We start from the raw sequence: 19,392 nt of genomic DNA, 5'->3' as shown, positions 1-19,392 counted from the left end.
TCCTTCACCGATTTTGTGTTACATAGGCCTGCAGTGCATCTAACTTTCTCTGAAGGCATATGTGTGTGAGATCCAGCAAGACTAAATCATTGGCATAGAGCAGGTGCCCCACAGCTGTTCCATTTATGTTTGGGGAGCATGATCTTGACGGCTGCAAAACTTCCTTCATATCATTAATGAAGAAGTTATAAAGATTGTCTGCCAACTGGCATTCTTGTTTTAAGCCTCTACGATTTTTGATTTCTTTGGATAAAGTTCCTTGCTGATCTAAGTGGATCTTCAGAGTGGTTCCAGTATGAAGAGCCTTAATTGCCTCTAGGATTGCTTCGGGGCAGTTTTTATTTTCCAGTTTGGACCATAGCCTCCGTCTGTCTGTGCACGTTGTCGAAAGCTGCCTCCATATCAATACCTGCCATATACAGATGTTCATTGGCTTTCAAGATCTTTCTTTTTAGGAAGGTAATTAAGAGGAGGTTGAAACCACAATCTACATTATTCATGAATCCCGTTTGCCGTGGCTCATAATTTGCTGTTTTGATTACCCATTCTTTTAATCTTTTAAGTATACCGGCAAAGACTTTGCCTAGCACATCAAGGAGCGAAATTGGGCGGTAGTTTGAGGGGTTGGTTCTATCACCTTTCTTGTATATTGGTATAACTACCGCCTTTTTCCAAGATTCCAGCATTTTTTGTTGTTGTTTTATTCGTTCAAATAGTTCCTTGCAAAAATCAGTGCATAAATCAGGGGCCAGTTTAACGTTGGCGTTTGATAGCCAATCAGGGCCAGGGGCTCTTGAAATATTTACTTTGCCACTGATAGCTCCTATCTCTTCTCTTCCTATGTTTATTGACCGTGGAATATTATTTGATGGCAATTCTTCTGGTGGACTTGTTTTAATATTAATCGGCCCATATAATGTCCTTAAATGGGTCACCTAGGTTTCTTCTTGGAACGCTCCTGTGTCAAGTTTGATTCCATTTAACAAGGTCCATATTTGACTCAGGTGTTTATTATGCATCGCCTGCAGCATTTTTTCACCGTCCTTTTGGTACATAAGCATTCTATGAGACCTTATCCAGTGGGTGTACCTCTGCATTAGATCTTTCTTCTTAGCCAGTCCAGAGATAAACAGAAATGTCTTTAGTTGTCACAAATCCTTTGATAGTTGGCGTTTTTTATCTCTTATTTGCTTGTCATAGCAATGTCTCGCCTTTATCTCTCCTGTTCCTAATGTCCCAGAGATGTTTCTAAATGACATTAGGCATGATTGATACTCCACACCTTTATCCTGGGATGCACTCCAATCAGCTAAATGCTCCGCCAAAGTGGGAGTGAATCTTGAATCGATCTTCAAGAGATTCCCTAGACTCAAGCAGGAGTTTACAATCCCACCGGGTTCCACCGGGTCCTGATATTATTTACGGGGTGGATAGAATGCGGGCACAAGCAGGACAATATCAAAGGGTGATGGTCACTCATTTAGTTGTGCATAACTTTTAGTGACTGCACGTTCTAGAAGAATACTTCATCCACAAAGAAGTAATCTAGTGTAGCACTTGATTTTCCTGAGTACAATGTTTTGGCATCGTGGAGGTCTCCATTTACTTGGCCATTTACTATTTTTAGGTTTCTACAGGTCATTTCATCAAACCATTTATGGCGTCTGTGGGTTTTATCATCAGTGGAGCACTCCTTCACTTTGGTAGAAAGGGTACTTAGTCCTTCAATGTTCAGATCTCTGGATATTATTATAGTTGGATTCTTGAGCTCTAGCATTAGTTTGTCTAGCCATTTGGTAACCATATCAAGGAAACACTGGACTTCAGGGGCTTTTGCATTCCAATAGAGGTTGCAAATGATCAAAGTCCCATCTTTAGCGTACTTGTCAGCTTGCAAGTCAATTACGATAATTTGTGTCAAGGGGTTGGGCTGGATAACTCTATTTACTATTCCCAGGAAACTATATTTCACCAGGTTAAGGAATCCGGAAGTCGGTCTTCCAGACTTTCCCTTTAATGCTTTATTCAAATAGCTTGTGTAGCCATCCAGAAAGGGTGTCTCTCTTAGCCAGCATTCCTGCAACCACAGGACATCCAGAGTGGTTAAGGCAGGATCCATTGCTTGAAACAAATGCAGAAACCCTCTGGAGTTCCAGGAGCCAATCCGCCACTCTCTAAGTGGCTCCATACGGCCGATCTATTGTTTATCTGGCATGTCTAGTGTTTGAGCCATCCAGTCCCAGGATTCATCCGTAGTTGTTTTATAATTTGGAGAAGTTCCAAGTGGGACACTAGGATTGTCTATATTTCGTCCACTTATGGTTATTTTAAATGCTCTTGGGCCGGACAAAGATTTTGACGAGTATCTGACGGGCTTAGCAGACTCAACCTCTGATAAGTACATTGTGTCCTTTTTAGGACAGCGTCTAAAACGTATCTCCTTTTCACTTGTCTTTGCCACAGGTTTCCACAAGCCCGACTCTTCTCTTATGTCAAAGCCAAGGCCTCGAATGTCGTACGTTGCTTTTATCATCAAGGAGGTTACGGCCTACGAGATCAAATGAAGAAATACTCTGTCATTCTCATCTTCGTTTGGAAAGTCAACAATCTATATATACTTGGGTTCTATGACCCTCAGCAATGGAACAGTATGAAGGAGGGACGTTATGTTTGCACGGTTTAAGATCACCCCATCATCTGCCCTTAATACTCTTTCCAAATATACTTTGGGAGAGCGGGGTCTTTTCTTCAATCAGGTTTGATGACTTCCTGCCGTGTAAATTTGCACTCGAGGGCAAATGTTTCCTGTGTTTGTTCTTGCAGTCTTGGGTACCCATTGAGTTTTACGTGAGCTGTGCCTATCCTCTTTTTAGGGGCTGAGTGGGTGAGGATAATGAAACACCAATTACAAGAAATCCCACTAATCAGCTTCCTTCCCTTGCCGGACAGAGTGAGTCAACTTAGATGTATATGTACTTAATTTTTTGCATTCTTAAACCCAAACAAAAGGGCACTTCACCATTTAATTATCAGAAAATACACATATTTTAATATTTATCATACCAATTTGACAATTCCAATATACAACGTTAAAAATGTTCCAAACATCAATTCAACAATCAATTTTGTGTGTACATCTTTCTTCATTGCGACTAACAGCATAGAACTATATGCTTAAAAAAACCTTTTCTATGCCTTATTGGGGTGTATTCTCTTTTATAGAAAAGACCCCGCTCTTATTTAAGCCCTTCCCAATTTCTCTGGGCCAAACGGACTGTGCCTCAGAGAAATTGGGAAGGGCTTAAATAAGAGCGGGGTCTTTTCTATAAAAGAGAATACACCCCAATAAGGCATAGAAAAGGTTTTTTTAAGCATATAGTTCTATGCTGTTAGTCGCAATGAAGAAAGATGTACACACAAAATTGATTGTTGAATTGATGTTTGGAACATTTTTAACGTTGTATATTGGAATTGTCAAATTGGTATGATAAATATTAAAATATGTGTATTTTCTGATAATTAAATGGTGAAGTGCCCTTTTGTTTGGGTTTAAGAATGCAAAAGATTAAGTACATATACATCTAAGTTGACTCACTCTGTCCGGCAAGGGAAGGAAGCTGATTAGTGGGATTTCTTGTAATTGGTCTTGGGTACCCAGACAAGAGAGTCTATTCTGCTTAGTTCGCTCAACAAAGATTTCCATCATATTTGCTAGCTTGGATTGCTTAGCAGTTGTTCTCATTCTTTGATGAAGGTAATCTCTTTTTTGCTTTAAGGTTTTTAAGTTATCTGTTTTTTTGGATTAACAAGAGTCATCGTCATCTTCGTCTGTAGAGCAGACATTAACTACTGACCCTTCCTCGTAGTCTGACTAATTTCCTTCGTAGGTGGATAACTGCAACAGGTGGTTTGCTTCCCAGTCAGAGGCTTCACTTGGGATGGCTTTCTGCCCCGGTCTAGTGGGACTGACTTTTATATCATTTTCCACAGGAACCTTTCGCAAAGGTGGGAGCCTCCAGCGAAAGGTTCCTGTGGAAAATGTAGTGGCAGTCCGGTTTACAGGGACTTCCACTACTCTTCTTATATTACGGTTAGAGCCTGTAATGCCATTCCAGGGCGACTGTTTGTCTTCTCCATTTTATTGGGAACTTCACTTCTTGTCTGGTTTTTATCGCTCTGTTTCTTGATTGATGGTTTTTGCACTGCTTGGTCTCCTTGCCCCTCTGATCCAAAGATTGGAAAATTGGTTTGTAGTTTGTGGTTTACTCGCCTTTATCGGAATTTGGGGGTCTGGGGCCAGAGCAACACTTTGGTGCGATAAACTCAGGCTTCCAATCCCATGATCTGCCGACGTTGAAGCTCCTTCGTTGCATCTCCCAATATTTCTCTTTGGGACTAGCGTTCCTTTCACTGTTTTCTCCTGTTGAAGGGGGGAGGGAATAAGTGTGCCATCCGTACTCCTGGTCTGGACATGATCAACTGACACTACTGATTGACAGCTTGTATTAACCGGGATTTCCACGGTCTTTACCATCACAGATGCTGGTGCTTCGGTGCGACATTTTGGATCACTAGCAACCATTGGCTTCATCCTTTGTATCAGATCTCTAAAACACATCAAGAAAGTTTTTTATCCTCTCTGCCATCTTCAATAAGGTCAATCAAGGTTTTAAGTACAGCCCCATCTGCTTCCTTTTCTCTAGCTTTTTAATCTCGTGCAGCCTCCATGTGGGATTCTATGTAAATTAACTTAGATTGCATCAGCGCCATAAGAGTGGCTTGATCTCTGTCAGCTTAAGGAAGGGAGACAAGGTGATTGACACCATCGAGCCAATGGCAGCCTGTAGGTTGGCACATTGGTCCTCAAGTTTACAGTTGCATTCCTTAGACTCATATTTTTGCAGGGTTAACTGACCCTCTGACCTATTGCCTATTGTGGCTTTCCGAGTTGGCTGCCATCTGGCGTTTGGGGCGTATTCATTCTCTACACCCAGGACCTCTCCTAAAAGTATTTCATGGGCGCCTGGAATCTGAAAGGGTCCACTGGACGATCTTCTTTCTGAAGGGGCCTCAAAATGGGGCTTTGACATAGAGTTGGGCTCGTCCAAGCTCCTCTCAAAACTTTCGCCCCATCTTTTTAACTTGTTTTGAGGGGTTCGACCCCTGGTGGACATATTATTGTCCACTTGGTCTATTAGTCATTCTCTCGCCGTAGGGTGCACCAGTTCAACGCTTGGTGTGCTGATAGTGAGGTTACAGAATTGTTTCTTTGCGTGGAGGATTATGAAGCAGATCCCTCCATTTCAATTTCCTCAAGCAGCAGCTGGGGTTGCATGGTTGTGTTAGGACACAAGATCACTGTTAGCAGATTCTCGGGTATACTGTTACAGTGAGGTTCCAATTTTTTGGATGCTGGGACTCCCTCTGTCTCAAGATGGCTTCCTTGAGGTGTGACCATGTCTTGTACCGATTCTTGTTGCAGATCGACAAGAGCGTCGATGATCTCGAGATCGTTCTCTTCAGTGGTCAGCTGAGAGATGTCGGTTTCCGTTGGCATTTGTAGCGTTCCATGGTCAGCTTTCTTCTGGTTTAAACAGCTGCTCAATTAGTCTGCATCTGAAATATCTAGCCAGACGCTATCTTGGGGGCGCTGGCCACTGGCCTCTTCAGTGTTCGCCATAGTAGGGGGTACTTTTTGTTTGAGATGTGGAGCGGACACCTTATCTTGAAAGTGCCATTTTAACGTTGTTCCTTCTCCAATAGATTTACTCCTGTTTTTTGTGAGAGGACCAACTATTCTTTTAACAGGACTGGGTCATGATCGTGTTTTGTGTGCTTTCGCATAGCTTTTCAACAAGAGCACTTTGTTGCGTAGGTCCTTTGAAGCAAGGTTTTTCACTCCAGAGCTTCCTTTCATTGCCGATGTCATAGGGTTCTAGCATTCGCACCCATGCCCTGGTTGCCCTCTTCAGCAGCTCAAGGGACAGTTATATACTCATTCCGGATCTTAAAATATGGGCAGCCCGGTAGGAGATGTGCAACTCCCTTTAAGACATATTTGGGGGATTGCCGGTCTACGTGTGGTGGTTGGTTACGGGACGGTGCTTTGGCAGGTTGATAAGTGAATTTGTGTTCTAGAGGTTGTGCACTCAGGTGGTAGTCTACAGCTACCATGAGTATAGAATTTGTGAAGTTGGGTTCAGGTTGCCACTTGTGTACCAGGAGGCTTGCACCCAGGCTCCCAGTGTGCGGAACAAATGTTATTGAATTGTTTATTTACCAAATGTGAATTACCCCTGAAGCCCATGTTCATTCCATCACTCATCAGAGGCACCCCATTCCTGCCAGAGCTAAACGCCACAACCATCTGCATCCACACCGCTGTCTGCCAGCCAGCTGCATCCCTTAATACCTCACAAACCTTCCAAATGTTTCAGTGTTTCATCCCTACACCTTAGCTAGAAACAATAGGTTAGGTTCCCGATTTAACATAACCCATGGACCTTTCACTAGACAGCCTCTCAAACTTAATCTACACCCTTGACCAAAAAGAACCAGTCAAATTCCCTCCCAGAATAATGTCTAATCCAGAATTCACAAAGCTGATAATAGGAATGGTAAGAAACATCCCGATTCCAAGATGGCCGCCAGGGCACTGAGACGCGAGTGAAGCGCTCTCCGCCCAGGCCGCCTCAATAAGCACAATAAATGAAGCTGACATGGACGGAAGAAGGCTGAAACTAACCCCACATCTTCACGGGCTCCCGGTTTGGAAGCTGCGGAAAGTTTGACCCGCGGACGACTCCGCAGAAGGAAGGCGGTGCGCGAGGAAGGAGAGACTGCCCCTCCCCCATCTTGAAGTGAAGGTGGCCCCAGCAGGCGGAGTCAGGGGCGACAGGGATGCAAAGGCCCAAAACTGAAAGCGGACAGCAGAGGGGCAAACAACAAAGAGCCCACGTGTCCTGGACCCCCCGGCGTGAGAGGCAGAGAGACTCAGACCAAACAGACACGGCATTGCAAGGGCAGAGAACGGCAAAGGAGACACGGCCTCTTCCCCACCGAACGCAGCGGGAGACACTCGCTGACAGAAGGGGCCAGAACGAGAGCCCTGGTAGGCGGAGTACCAGCGAGCAGCGAGGGGCCTCCACACCTCCCCATACAGCAGCGGAGGAGGCTCGCAATACAAAGGGGCGAGAACAGACAGCTGAGGCCCCGCGAGAAGTGCAGCCCAAGGTGAGATAGCCGAGCAGAGGGAACCCGGATCCCGGGGACAAGCGGGCACGGTGGCTGGGGCTGAGGTGGGGGGGCACCTGCTCCATCACCCTCCCTACCCCCCACCGACGCAAACACTTCCAGACCTCGGGGGGGAGGGCTAAGGGCCACAGAGCTGCCTGACACTGGCCCTCCTCCACAAGAGTGGCGGAGGAGGTGCAGCTGTATAAAAAGAGCAGGCCAACGGCGGTGGAGAGACCAACCCTGGGACCGGACGCAGAAGGCAGAACCCACCGAAACCCACAGCACAGCGGATAAAGGGGCACCCCTAAGGAGGCAACATATCCCCCATTCCCCAGGGGAAGTACCGGAGCAGACAGGCGGGCAGGGCCCCCCCTGCAGAGTCTAACTCCCAGGCGCTGGGAAAGACAGAAGGGGACCAAGAGGGGAGGCCTTCCCTCCTCCCCTTCATGAGTGGCAGAGGGGGTGACAAAGAAGGGGGACTTTGAATAGAGTGGCAAACTAAAGGAAGAAGGCGGATGGTCTCAGTGGAGTGAACAAAGCTATCCCAACAGACATCCACCATTCAAACATCAGCAGCCCCCCCCCACGCGTCACAGAGCGGACTGTGGCAGCGCTGCCATTGGATAGCATCTAAATGGTAGGACACCCCCGGCAAACCCAGGGATACCCCAGGAAGCCCAAAGGGACCATGTCAAAAGCCAAGGGGAAAGGGAGCACGACACAACAAACCCCTCAGAACACTAAACAGGATGCCAACATCCCTCAGATGTGTCAGTGGACTCCTCAATACAAACCAGGGGAAAGGGACAAGAAGACCTCCCCCAAGGTGAAGGCAACGCCCATGGGCCTCACCATCAGCTACCCTCTAGAGATGACATGCAGACGTGGTTCATGGAACTACAGGAGAAATTCATGTCAGCAGTACAGGAACAATTTGCAACGATGAAGAACGACATGAAGTAGGTGGTCCAGGACCTGAAGCTTGACGTGGCCAAGCTAGAGGAGAGAACTGATACACTCGAAAGATCTTTTCAAGGTATTGAAGAAGAAACACAGCAAGTCAGCCAGGCACAGGAACACCTTGTGAGACTAACCCACAATCTAGAGATCCAATTCGAGGACCCAGAGAACCGGTTGCGGAGATCCAATTTACACATTAAAAACATGGCAGAGTCAGTTCAAGACAAGGATCTCAAGATGACGGTCAAGGAGGTGTTCAGAGATGTCCTGGAAGCACAAGAAATGGAAGAAATAGGGATCGACAGAGTGCACAGGGTGGGCTCGAAAAGATCTGGAGCGCCGGGGGAGAGACCGCGAGACGTCCTGGTGGCCCTCTCCTCATATCCACAAAAAGAGCAAATCTTAAGTTAAGGAGGGCAACAGAGATGGACCACATATGAATGAACGGGGAAGACATTCAATTGTATCAGGACCTGGCCTGGTAAAGCTGCAAAAGAGAAGAGCGATGGCCCCCCTAGTCAAAGCACTAGTGGCGAGACAAATCTGATACAAGTGGACCTTCCCTTTTGGGTTACTGTTCACATGGGAGGGCAAACAGAGAAGAGCGACAACATGGGAGGAGGGCCTCAACATGATGGAGCTACAGACAGAAGAAGAGGAGGAAGGAGATCTCAAAGCAAGGAGAGAGTCTCAAAGAAGGCCGAGAGGATGGGAAACGGTCAGACAAAGAAAGAAAAACACAGGGAAGGAAGGCCGCAAGATGTCACCTTAGAATGAGCGAATGGGACATGGCCAGCTTCGGAGGACACTCCGCGGAGACCCAGACACGACAAGCTACCCGGGGTCCATGCGGAGGGGACTCAGAGGCATCGAGAATCATTCGACAGGGTGGCCTGGGGCAAAACTCTGGCCTTGGAGCCCAGTAAGGACTGTGCGAAATGCAGGGTTTAGGATTCCCCGCAATGTTCCCCCCGAGTTCAAGGAGGGCAGGGGGTGTTAGGTGTGATGCCCTAGCATCCTTAGGAACCCCAGCCCCACTCGGGGGAAAGTTGTTTGGTTTAAAGTTTCTAGTTGGGAGGGGATGTTCAGCGGAGGGGGGACAGGGAAATCGGCATGCTCAACAAGTATGTGGAATCCTGGGCATTGGACCTGGGATGGGGAGAATGTGCATCCTAACATACAACCTCAGGGGCCTAAACTACCCAGTGAAGAGGATAAAACTCGAGAAGTTGCTTAAGAGGGAGAAAGCGGAGGTATTACTACTCCAAGAAACGCACATCAGAGCCCGGGACAAGCAGAAAACACACATAAGGGGATATAAGATATGGGCGCAGGCAAACGCATCTGAAAAAAGAGCAGGAGTGCTGATAGCGATAAAAGATTAATGGGACGCCAGACTAGTGGACAAACATATAGATAAAGAAGGAAGATATGCATTTGCCAATGCGGTGATAGAGGGACACCGCATGAACCTGGCTTCAATCTACACCCCAAATGTAGGTCAGGATGGCTTTCTGAGAGACACACTAGGGAAGCTCAAAGACTATGCAAGGGGAGAGGTGATCCTGGGAGGAGATCTTAATATGTTATGGCACCCACAAATAGACAGAAGCTCTGGGGACTCCCAAGGGCATGGGGCAACATTGAAACGTCTCAGGCAGCAGATGGAACAAATGGCTCTATGTGATGTGTGGAGGGAACTAAGGGGGGATCAGAGGGGATTTACATACTTCTCGCATGTCCATAATACTATGTCGAGAATAGATTATTTCTGGGCGTCAGTGGGACTAATGGGTATGATTCAGGGGGTGGAAAAAGGGTCAATTTCACTGTCCGATCATGCTCCCCTATGGATGGAGCTGAAAATACCAGGGAAGAAAAATGGCCTATGGAAGGGGAGGCTACCCCAAGACCTACTCTAAGATCCAGTAACGGGAGAATCAATCAGGGAGATGGTGGAAGACTATTTTGAGCAAAATGACACAGGGGAAGTCTCCTTGGGGATGGTATGGGAGGTGTTTAAAGCGGTAATCCGAGGAAAGCTGATTGTTTTGAAGGCGATGAAAGACAAGCAGAGGCATAGATGGGAAAAAGAGCTAGAAAGCACAATAGCAGACATCCAAGAGAAAATCCTGATACAGCCCACATGTACATTAAAAAAAATCCCTAAGACACACACAGGCTCAACTAGAAATGCTTTGCACTAAAGGCGCAGAGAGATCACTGCTATACCTCAAACAAAGATATTATATCAAGGCCAACAAAGCAGAAAAACTACTAGCCAGACTCTGGGCAAAACAGGAGGACATGATGATTAAAAACATTTGTAACACGCAGGGGGTACCACTGACACGTACACAAGACATGGGAGAGGCATTTAGGGAATTCTATCAGAAGCTTTACTCCACGAGCTTCCCGGATAGTGACGCACAAGACACCTACCTACAGACCCTCCCCATCCCACAAATATCGGAAGAGGACAGATTAGCCCTGGAGAGCCTGATAAGAGAAGAGGAAGTGAAAAAGGCAATAGCAGATCTCCCGCTAAATAAAGCGCCAGGCCCGGACCGCTACACGGCCCCCTTTTATAAGAAATATACGGACACCGTAACCCCCTTTCTCACCAGGCTCCTAAACTCCTTTAAGGAGAGCGGGAACATGACCCCAACAATGAATGAAGCGAAGGTGCTAGTCTTCCACAAAGCAGGGAAAGACCCGACATACCCCGCGTTTTACTGGCCAATATCCCTGATAAATTTAGACTCTAAAATATACACAAAATTCCTGGCAGCAAGACTGTCCCCGCTTCTCCCCAACTTGATAAACCCAGACCAATCGGGGTTTATTCCTGGTAGACAAACACACGACAATATTAGACAGCTCACACATCTAGTGGAAAAAACGGGCATCACGCACACTCCGGCAATACTACTATCGGTGGATGCCGAAAAAGCATTTGACTGGGTGGAATGGTCACTGCTGTTTTAGATCTTAAAATGCATGGATTTTGGGGAGCAATGCATAGCAATGATCAGAGTCAATTATAACTCTCCTACAAGTAGGATCGCCATCAATGGCGAGGTCACAGGAAGAGTAGTAATCTCAAGGGGTACAAAGCAGGGATGCCGTTGTCACCGCTTCTATATGCCATCTTCCTTGAACCCCTCCTAATTAAAATAAGGGAATCCATTCACATTAAGGGGATAGAAATGGCAGGAATGCAGCACAAGGTAATTGCCTACGCGGATAATATGCTAATAGCCCTTGAAGATCCAGGGAGGACACTGGTGGCAGTTATCGGGGAACTTGAACTTACGGGGCTTTCTCCGGACTCAAAATAAATAGGAGAAAATCAGAAATTCTGATACTGGCAGGAGATCAAGGGGAAATAGAAAGGGAAGCAACATAACTAGACCTAAAGATCGCAGAAAATGGGATTAAATACCTGGGAATTACACTGGGCCTCATTACGACCCTGGCGGATTTTTTCCGCCATCGGCGGACTTTTCCGCCATGGCGCAAAGTCCCTTTACGCCATGGCGGATGGCGGACTTACCGCCCCATTCCGAGGTCGGCGGGGCGGTAAGTCCCCATTGACCCATTTACCCTTCCCCATTCCCATTTCGGCCCCATAGGGCTCAATGGGAGTGGGGAAGGTGTTAATTACGCCACCGTACACTACGGTGGCGTAATTAACACCGAGGTCCCATAGCGCCATGGATTTTTCCGCCCGCAAAAAGCGGGCGGAAAAGTGACCATGGCGCTCTGGGAACTCGTAGTTGGCGGTAAGGGGTCGGCGCAGCTAACGCTGGCGCAAACCCCTTACCGCCAGGGTCCTAATGAGGCCCACTGACACATATGGTAGGACTACTATATGATAGGAATTACCCCCAGTTCTTAACACACATAAGGAGGACCTAGAGAGATGGAACCCATTGTTGATATCTTGGTGGGGCAGAATTCAATCGGTCAAGATGACCATCCTTCAGAAGCTACTGTACTACTTCCAGGCACTCCCAAATAGGGTCCCTAGATCCTTTTTTAAAGCACTCAACAAGGCGGTCACATCCTTTATATGGAAAGGGAAACCCCCGAGGACAGCCAGGGCAGTCCTTACAGCACCTACTCAGGAGGGTGGATGGTCCTCCCCCACTTTCAAAAATACTATCAGGCGGCACAACTAAGGGTGCTTCGGGAATGGATGGGCTAGGATCCGCTGCCAATATGTGCGAAACAAGACAGGGCAGTTGCTAGAACTCCACTAGTGGAACTGCTCTGGAAAGCAAAACAACACAGACACCCCAACCTTCGCATAAGCGAAATTATGAAGACCTTCCTGGAGGCCTGGGACAGCCAAACACGTAAGGGCGCAATGTCCACGGCAGAAAGCCCTTTTACACCCATATGCCGGAACTCCCAATTCCCAACCGGAATGGAGCGAGGGGCGTTTGAGAAATGGGAAATGGCGGGGTGCACGAAAATAAGGGAAATGTTCGTGGACAAGGAAATTAGACCATTTGAGGCGTGCAAGTCCCTTCTACACCTCACAATGGGAAATACATTTAAATACGATCAGCTCAGACACTGATTGACGTCGCCTGAAATCATCAAGGCAGCCACGAGAAACCTCACATCGTTTGAAACTTATGTCACCAATAACTCAGGGGCGAAGAAATGGGTCTTGATACTATATTCCTTTATAAACTCCCAAGACGAAGAAATAAAGTGGGCATATATGATCAAGTGGGGGAACACCCTGGGGGAGGAAGCAACGAAACACCAATGGGTGGAGTTGTGGACACAGATCCCTAAAATGACCTGCTCAGCACACACAAGGGAAATGTGGGTCAAAATAGTAACCCAATGGCACTACACCCCAGAAAGACTGCACGCAATGTTCCCTCAAAGTTCAAATCTATGCTGGAGAGGGTGTGAAGAGGTGGGAACGTGGAGACATATTTGGTGCGACTGCAAGGGGATCAAAAGCTTCTGGGAGGAGGTAAAGACTGAGATGGGGAAAACTTTCCCGGAAGTGGGACAATTGGGTGAAAGGGTATGGCTATTTGGAATGAAGGACAAGGCAGCCAAGAAATACAAAAAGCCACAATGGAGAAGTATTATGGGCCTGCTTATAGCGGCATGGACAACAATTGCCCAAAGCTGGAAAAAGAAAGACACCCCAATAATATACACATGGCTACAGAAGGGGTGGGCACAAATGGCAATGGAAAATGTGACTCACACAATCCAAGGCACTGGCGATACATTTGTAAAGGAATGGGGAGCCGTCCAAGACTACCTACAGTCAGACTTTATGGAACAGTGGTGCCCCCATAATATCAAAATAACGATCATTTTTAGTGGATAACTGGTTCCCCTACGGAAAGACGATAATGCCCTGGGGACGGGGGGGGGGGTGAGTTTGGGGGGGATTTTGAATTTTGTTGAGTGTTATGCTGTATTGGAAAGCAATAAAAACATTTTTTTTTAAAAGAAGCATCCCTACCAGAGCCTAACTCCCCCAGAAACAGCCCCACGCAAATTAAAGGTGCTTTGATCAATGCTAGATCTTTGGTAGCACACACTGTAGATATTGCTGACCTGATCACTGCTAAACAACCTGACTTCCTGGCTATAACAGAGTCCTGGCTCCATGCAGTGGCTGGTCCTTCACTCCTACTCCAGCATAGCCTTCATCACCAAGTCAAATTTGGGACTCAGAGTCTCCTCACATCCTCATGTCACATCGTGCAAACTGCTGACAGTAAAATTCCCCCTCACCAACTCACACAATAACCACACACGTAATCTACAGACCCCCTGGATCTATAGGCTTCTTTGAAAAAGACATAACCTGGATATTATCTGCCAATACCAAACCTTCATCACAGATACTTATCCTAGGAGATTTTAATTTGGGTTTCAACGATCCCCAAGATCAACATGCCCTGGCTCTGTCTAACTCCTTGGCTGACCTGGCCCTGACACAAAGAGTACATCAACCCACACATGTAAAAGGCAGTACCCTAGATAGGGTTGCTGACCTCAATTGCGAGAAAACCATAACTGCTATTGAACCATACCCTTGGACTGACCACCATCTACTGACCTTTAACATCCAAGACTGTTCATTGCCTTGTAAGATTAACCTCCTAGGCCCCCAATCCCTACTAGGAACAAACAGCATATCACAGTGGATATACGTATACCCCTCCTTGGCCATATACTAAACTCCTTGCCTACCTTATCCGACCCCACATTGCTAGTTGAATTATTCAACTCTACCATCACCCAAGCCCTAGACAAGGTTACACCGCTAAACATGCACAAAGGTAAACCCAGAGCTTGTGTCAATGCCTGGTTCACACCTCAACTCAAATCCTTGCGCACTGAAAAAAGGAAATGTGAAGCCGCTTGGAAAAATCACCCTACCACAGCCACCAAAAATAACCTACTATTAATCTCAGCTAAATTCAAAACTGAAATAATACAAACTAAACGTGACACCTACAATGATAGGATCAGTTCCAGCACCAGAGAACTGTTTGTCAAACTAAGAGAACTGGAATCTCCCATCCCTCCACAGGATAATTGAAATAAGGATAAAGCTTGGTGTACCAAGATCCAAAATGCATTAGCTAACACGATCTCCCTACTCCAAAATAAAATAGCAGCCAAAAACCTCAACCTCCCTGTTAAAGTAACTGATCAGAAAACCCAATCCAACCCCTCTAAGCCGCTCCAATGATTCCAATTCACCAAAGTCTCAAACCCTCCAGATGCCAAGGAGACACTTGCCCAGCATCTGTTATCAAAGAAGCTGCCAGTAACCTGGCTCCCTTCATCACCACCTTAATCAACTCATTGTTTCAAACATGCACCGTCCCCACTAACCTAAAGGACTCTTGGGTATTACCTCTGTTGAAGAAACCCTCTTTGGATCCAAGTATCCATTCCAACTATAGGCCCATCACGACTGTCCCCTTTTTATTAAAGATCATTGATAAATCTGCCTATATCCAGATACAATCATACTTAGAGTCCAACAAACTACTAGGGCTCTGGCAATCCGGCTTTTGTTCCCAACAAGAAGCAGATTGATGACCTGAAAGACAAAGGGAAAATGGCCCTGCTACTCCTCCTAGACTTGTCAGCCGTCTTCGATCTGGTGGACAATAAAGTGCCCTGCAGTCATTTATCCACAGCGGCTGACTTCTCTCCAGAAGCAACAGCATGGATCCAATCCTTTTTGAAAAATCAGGTCTATGAGAGTGTTCTCACCATCGGCCTCAGCCGACCCTATTCCTATAACGTGTGGAGTACCACAGGGATCATGTGTATCACCCACAATGTACAATGTGTTTACCAAACCTTTGTTTGATGACCTAGATCTTCTGGGTATCACCTACACTAATTATGCAGATGACACCCAGATCCTCTTACCACTAACCGGTGACTATGAAAAAGACCTTGCACTGGTCAATACAATCTACCTCATCATTCGGGCCTGGATGGCCTCACATGGCCAATGTCTGAATGATGAAACAACTGAACTTTTGCTCCTGGGCTCCCTGGCTAATCTCAACAAACTCAGCAATCACTACCTCTCTACTTAGGCCTGTAGAGCCAATACTAAAATGGTTTAACATGTATGAACAGAATAAAGTGGTCTGTGGCCTTCAAGCCCCTCTCTCCCGCAGGGCAGAATGGGTCAAATACCATGACAATTTGCTTTGTATTTTTCCTTTAAAATCTCTTAAATTTGTGACACTCTCACAGCCCTTCTCTCTTCCTCCACGATCAACCTTTTCCCCGCCTTTCTCCTATACCCCTTCTAATGTTGACTACCTTTCCCCTACCTCTCTTACTGAATTACTACCCATCCTTCACAGTGCCAACCCATCTTCAGCACCATTCATCCTGTTTTCTCCTCAAACAGGCCAAGTCAGAATCACCTGCCCTTATGTCTCTGAGCTCTTTAAAATCTCTTGTTGCTGGAATCTTCCCTGCCTCCTTGAAATCAACAACTGTCATTCCCATTTTGAAGAAACCCTTTTCTGACCCAAATACACCTGGTAATTGCCCATTCGCGGGTCCAGGCAATAAGGGACTTCCCATCCCCATACGGCCCCATAGGGCTGAATGGGAATGGGGAACTCGGATGCACCGGCACCTTTGCTATCGAACCACCACAACGTCGGACCTGGCGGGTAGAGCGAGACCCGCGAGCACAACTCGTAGTATGGCGGTACGGTGGCAAAGGTGCCGGTAGTGATACTGGTGCTGTTGTTGCCTTACCGCCATACTTGTAATGAGGCTCACTGTCTTTGATGGGACAAAATAGAACACGTGGCAGAGCAAAAACGTAGGAAGAGTTCAGAAAAAAAAGGAAAACAAAAAAAGGGGATTATAAGCAGAATAGAGGGGAGACAGAGCACAATGTGGAATTGAATTGATTGTTGCGAAAAAAAGGAGATAGAGCAGTTTTGGAAGAGGGAAAAGGATGGGAGAGTGGAGGAGGAAGAGGAAAGCATGGCAGGAGCAGCAAGGCGGCAGGAACAGGGGTAAAGGGTTATAGGGTATAGGAAGAGTGAGGGATAGGAGAGTTTGATGGGGAGGAGAAACTATCATGGGATAAAGGGTCACACCACTGGTTACGTTGTTCGGGCAGAGGTTGCCAGTAATTGTGGATTGAAGATTCAGAACGGTGGCCACTGGCAGCCATAATTTGCTCGTTAAAGGAAAGAGAGGCAAACTTTTTGCCATGTTCATCAGTTGCCAAGGAGAAGAAGTTGCAAGGTCAAATGGGGTTGTATATCGAACCAGACTTTGTACTGCGAAGCAACAAGGTAAGCACAATTAAAGACTGGAGAGGAGCATAGGATTTGTAAGTCAGTGGTATGTAAGTGGGGTGTATGTGCTGTAGTGCCAGTCAAGATCAGCGAGATTGTTTAATTATGGATGAAAAAATGTCATTATCAGAACAAAATTCTTTGCTGCGCAGAAGATTAAATGAAGCATTGAAAGGCACAGATGAAAGATGACGGTTGAGTCCAGCTCTAATAGAAACCTATGTTTGTGGATGATATGGATTGCCATTAGTGCTGTGCACTTCGGCATACAAATGATTAAGAAGTGTGCACAATTCAGTAGTTGACAGAGTTTCAAATTGGCATATGATTTTTTTTTCTTGTAGCCAATGCCTAAAAACATCTGCTGCCCATTGAGTAGCATGTTGAGTGGTTTCTGCATCTTTTTGAACAGCAATTGCATTTAGTGCTGCTTCATTCATGTAACAATGGCATTTGACTGGGGGTTCACCATCTGCTGGCTGAAAAGGGAGAAGGCACATCTGAATCTCTTTCTAGCTATTCAGAAAGAGAAGATGTGCCAAGTATGCTAAAAGACACAGGACGGGGAGCTCCATCTAACGTTAACAGAGGAAGCCACAGATGACTGCGCAGGGTCAGCCGGACAACAGGCAGGAAGGCGCCACATTGTAAAGAGTGAATTTACATCGAAAGAAGTTTGGAGAAATGTTCAGAGGGCCAGAAGAGTGCGTCAGATTTACTGTAACGGCGGCAGGCAGCTCGAGGCAAAACGCGTACATCAGGTAAGAGGTCATATAAAACGTGGGCTGAGATTGCCCTTTTCAGCCCGCGGCTTCAATGACCGAATTGGATTAAAAAAAACCTCCAGAGTGCTAATGAATGTTAACTCAAAAACGCATCTCTTAATGTCTGAGACATTACACCAAAAAAATCTTCATCTATCTGTATAGCAGCTGCTTTCTGCTACAAATCTAATATAGGCCTAGAGGAGCCTCTTTTGTTCACCAAAGTCTTTTGATTACTTTGAGTGCGCCTCTGCAGTTTTAAACAATACAGTCTAAACTTACTTCAGGCATACATCACTACCTACACTAATCAAACAGTAGGATATATCTTCACAAGATATGTAATATAAAGATTGGATTGTTTACCCTATTCAGGGTGCAAATGGTCTACTTAGGCCTGTAGAGCCAATACTAAAATGGTTTAACATGTATGAACAGAATAAAGTGGTCTGTGGCCTTCAAGCCCCTCTCTCCCGCAGGGCAGAATGGGTCAAATACCATGACAATTTGCTTTGTATTTTTCCTTTAAAATCTCTTAAATTTGTGACACTCTCACAGCCCTTCTCTCTTCCTCCACGATCAACCTTTTCCCCGCCTTTCTCCTATACCCCTTCTAATGTTGACTACCTTTCCCCTACCTCTCTTACTGAATTACTACCCATCCTTCACAGTGCCAACCCATCTTCAGCACCATTCATCCTGTTTTCTCCTCAAACAGGCCAAGTCAGAATCACCTGCCCTTATGTCTCTGAGCTCTTTAAAATCTCTTGTTGCTGGAATCTTCCCTGCCTCCTTGAAATCAACAACTGTCATTCCCATTTTGAAGAAACCCTTTTCTGACCCAAATACACCAGGAACTATCACACTGTTTCCTCCCTTCCCCATTATTCAAAGTTCCTAGTACGTGTGGCCTTCCAGCAGATCTCTAAGTACCATGAGGATAATGGCCTTGGCGATCCTCTTCACTCTGGCTTCTCTAGTTCAAACTCCACCAAGACTGCTTCATGCATTTCTCCAACTTTCTGATACTCACCACTTCAAACTCTCATCTTTTTAGATCTATCTGCTGCTTCTGACAGTGTCAACCACTCCTCCCTCTGCACTCTTTTGAGGACCTTGCTTTTCTCAAATATGTTCTCACTTGGATTGCCTCGTACATGGAATGAAGCTCCTTTAATATCTTCTGGAACTTGCAAACCTCTGTTCCCATCCATCTCACTGTTGGCATCCCCAAAGCTTCAGTCATGGGACCTCTGCTCTTTACCCTCTACACCTCTGCCTTAGGAAAACACATCTCATCCTTTGGCTTTCACATTAACCTCTTCTCTGTATGACAATCAAATCTTTGTTTCCTTTCCCTCCTTCATCTCCATGATAAATTCTTCAAAAACAGAAGTCCTCATATTCCTTGCTTCCAACACCAACCCTACCCAATCCTCTCCTATCTCATTCTGGCATGAACATCAGCTCCCTTCCCAAGGCTTGCAACTTTGGGGCCATCTTTGATAGCAACCTGCTTTCTGTGACACTTCATTGCTACCACCACCTATCCTGTTCAAAGTATCCTTCTCAACATCTAG

Source organism: Ambystoma mexicanum, chromosome 1p, assembly GCF_040938575.1.
Source record: "Ambystoma mexicanum isolate Mex_15411 chromosome 1p, UKY_AmexF1_1, whole genome shotgun sequence".
NCBI lineage: Eukaryota > Metazoa > Chordata > Amphibia > Caudata > Ambystomatidae > Ambystoma > Ambystoma mexicanum.
Note: the sequence above shows the minus strand (reverse complement) of the source record.